We start from the raw sequence: 3,958 nt of genomic DNA, 5'->3' as shown, positions 1-3,958 counted from the left end.
ACCTTTTAATCCTCTACCAGTGGTCGGCAAACTCATTAGTCAACAGAGCCCAATATCAACAGTACAGAGATTGAAATCTCTTTTGAGAGCCAAATTTTTTAAACTTAAACTATATAGGTAGGTGCATTGTTATTAATTTAATTAGGGTACTCCTAAGCTGGCCTTTGCTAAAAACGTCCTCAATCTGATTGAGGTACGTGCTGAGGTCGTTACATAAGGTAATACACATAAACCACCTAAATCAGCAGTCGGCAACTCATTAGTCAACAGGGCCAAATATCAACAGTACGACGATTGAAATTTCTTTTGAGAGCCAAATTTTTTAAACTTAAACTATATAGGTAGGTGCATTGTTATTAATTTAATTAGGGTACTCCTAAGCTGGCCTTTGCTAAAAACGTCCTCAATCTGATTGAGGTACGTTCGCTGAGGTCGATCCCTTCCAACTCTCCTATCCACACTCGTCTTGTATACTTGTTTCGTCTATCTCCTTTCGTTCATCCTCTCTATATGTCCAAACCATCTCAACATACCTTTCTCAATCCTCGACACTACATCTTCTTTCACTCCACAACGTTCCCTGTACGTGTGCGCCCGCATGTGGTATTTTGTGGAAGAGCCACACTACTGACCTAAATCACTGGTCCTTCTTTGTGCTCTTTATGTCCACAGTCTCCCAGCCCTATGGGAGCAGTTCAGGAAGATACTATTAACAGAAATACACTCGATATGTGCAACTGCTTGCTGCTCACATTCCCTGTAAAGACTATGTTCCTTTGGGGTGTCTGACGGGGGTGGGGGGCCCGGGTGTGTTACTTTACTAGCTTAGATGGAGAACAATAATGGTATTCACTAATATCTTTGGGATATAATTGGAAGAGCTTTCAGCATTAGCAAAACAAAACAAATAGAAAACCATAACAAAGTCCACAAATCACACACATTGCTTTCCCCAACTACAAAAGTATGTACTATCAGAATTTTATCTTTAAAATCACTTGTTTCTGTCTGTTAAGAGCAGAACTAAACATGCAGAAGGTAAATTAGCACAACTCACAAATATATTGGGGCATCATTATGTCTGTGTACATATACACTGAGTGGCCAGGTTATTATGACCACCCCATCAGTACAATGAAGTGAATTAGTTATACAAATAATAATACAACCTTGAGAATATTTGCTTAGGAAGTTTTCAATATTCAGTATTTTTGGAAGTGTCAATAAAGTACTGATGGGGTGATCATAATAATCTGGCCACTCAGTGTATATGTGCATATGTGTATGCATGTCAACATGAATGTGTGGGAGAGGTCGTGATGTGTGGAACAGCTGTAACACCTGGCTGCAAAAGATCTTAAAGGTTTTATTTCACCATCTGTCCCTGCTCTCTCTGAGGTAGCCTGGCACACATTAACATCTCTCAGGTGCACATCAGGCAAATCCTTAATAGTTCAATATGATTCTTCCATTCCCCTTTCCTGAGTTGTCCCCTTTCCTCATTGACTTTATTTCTATTTCACCTTTTCTCCTTAATCACTCTCTGAATTTGTAATTTTCCATAGTGGGGAAGAAATAATATTTCTTGGGCATCTATGTGCCATGTTACACTCATCTAGAGACATTGCCTCCATTAACCAATGGGAGCCGGAGGCAAAAGATAAAGGCAGGCAGCACTGGGCTGCCAGATCTGAAGCACAGGCCCCAGCTGGCCACCTAGATCTATGACAAGGTCCGTCACCCTTGGTTTACTGAAGACAGTGCAGTTTACACCTACTACCGTGTCAGCACTCTCAACAGTACCACGTCTGGAGTAATTTACATGGTCACACCATCCATAACCCTAGACAAGGCTGTTTAATCCTCTGGACTTAGTTTCCATAATTTGAAAAAGGATACAGGATTTATGGTGGTTGTTTTTCACTGTGTTTCTGTGATTTACTTTTTTTTTTTAATTCTTGATATTTAGAGAAAGGGAGGAGAGAAACATCAATGTGAGGGCAAAATAGAGACTGGTTGCCTCCTGCATGCTCCCACTGGGGATCAAGCCTGTAACCCAGGTATGACTGGGAATCAAACTAACAACCGTTTGGTGCACAGGACAGCCCAACTGAGCCATACCTGCCTGAGCTATTTCTGTGATTTCTATTTCAGAGTTTTAAAACTGAACTTCTAAAGTAACCCAATTATGAAAGTAAAGATCTTTTGACCTCCCTCCCTTTTAATAAGCTAATGTATGCTTTTTACTCCAAACCATTTAGACCCAGCCTAACTATATGAGCATCGATATAAAGATTGATCTAACCGACATATAAAAGTCAGTAATGAATATCTCAGGAACTGGAAGAAATGAATCACAAGTTGGAATCAGTACAAGTTTGTTGTTGTTGTTGTTAATCCTCACCCAAGGATATGTTTTCCATTGATTTTCAGAACGAGTGGAAGGGAGGGGGAGAGACAGAGAGAAACATTGGTATGAAAAAGACACATCGATTGGTTGCCTCCGGCACACACCAACCGGGACTGGGGATTGAGCCTGCAACCGAGGTACGCGTCCTTGACTGGAATCGAACCCAAGACCCTCCAGTCCGCAGACTGATGCTCTAACCACTGAGAAAAACCAGCTAGGGCAGCACACATTTTTAGATGGTGTTCTGCTTAATTCCTCTCCGTCCTAGCTTGGATTTAATACATCAATTATGCCAGGCCCTAGATCAGGGGTGGGCAAACTTTTAGACTCGAGGGCCACAATGGGTTCTTAAACTGAACCGGAGGGCCGAAACAAAAGCATGGATGGAGTGTTTGTGTGAACTAATATAAATTCAAAGTAAACATCATTACATACAAGGGTACGGTCTATTTTTTTTTTTTAGTTTTATTCATTTCAAACGGGCCGGATCCCCGGCCCGCGGGCTGTAGTTTGCCCACGGCTGCCCTAGATATTCCCCATCATGAAATCAGTTGGTATGAAACATCACAACCAAAAAACCATTTTTACCTGGGCCAAGATCTCCTATCCTAAGCAGAAACAGCCCAGGAGAGATATCTGGCCACAAGATATGAAATTCCTGCATCAGGACAGAACCTGAAGTCCTGAAACATAGGCATGTTAACCATGAGGCAACAAAGGAAAGAAAATGGATGATAAGGTGACAGAGTGGGAAAACCCAATGATCTACCACCCCACCCTCTCATATCTTAGGCAAATAAAAAAACTGATTTTGGTGTAAATACATTTATTGATACCCATTTTATATAGTTCAATGAAATAATCTATAAATATAAAAGCACTTTTCTTTTGGATATCACCATGGTCCATGTAAATACTCAGCAGTCAGTCACCTGCAGGAAGCACTCCAAGTTGCACTGTTAGGTTTACAGACCTGAACATACACATTTCATTCAACAGCGGCACTTATGTACTCAAGTGGTCCAGTGGCTTTGGAATAAATGACTACTGGGCATGTGAAGTAAAAATAATGTGTAAGTTTAAATCAACAAAAAGGGTATCAACCAACAACAAGAAGAAAAAATTATGAATTAATATACTAGGTGAAGGAAGTACCACAGGTGACACTTGGTGTCAGAATACTGAAGACGAAGAGTGTTTAACAACACATGTGCTCTCTCCAACTCCCAGGGGACCAGTGCCTTAGGGTCATTCATGGTCAACAAAACAGCTGTCCTTAAAGAATCTAGATAGCATAGAATAAAAGGTAGGTAGCTGCTGGTATCGAGTTTAAAGAAAAATGAGTTAAATATTTCAATGACATAATGAGTTCCTCCCCTAGAAGGAGGAGATTGTGGGGAAAACAATTTTTTTTAAATTCCCTTCGTTACACTGATCATGATCATTTATCATATGCAGGAGAAAAGAACCCAGATATCTGGTACCCAAAACACCATGGCAAAAATCTTCTTCTGTTTTAAAATTTTTTCCTCAGTGCTCACTGCTGAA

At 40.5% G+C, this 3,958-nt stretch overlaps 1 protein-coding gene across 1 annotated transcript in view; it reads right to left on the bottom strand.

The window, feature by feature from the left end:
* Window positions 1-3,219: 3,219 nt before the first annotated feature.
* The window catches only part of RRAGC (Ras-related GTP binding C), a 15,802-nt gene continuing 15,063 nt past the window's right edge, over window positions 3,220-3,958 (bottom strand). Inside the window, exon 7 of the mRNA XM_006777259.2 lies at window positions 3,220-3,958. This exon is cut by the window's right edge and continues 764 nt beyond it. The gene's annotated coding sequence lies outside the window, so the exon portion shown is untranslated.

Source organism: Myotis davidii, unplaced genomic scaffold (genome assembly GCF_000327345.1).
Source record: "Myotis davidii unplaced genomic scaffold, ASM32734v1 scaffold88, whole genome shotgun sequence".
NCBI classification, from domain to species: Eukaryota; Metazoa; Chordata; class Mammalia; order Chiroptera; family Vespertilionidae; genus Myotis; species Myotis davidii.
Note: the sequence above shows the minus strand (reverse complement) of the source record. Positions and strands in the feature narration are given on the sequence as shown.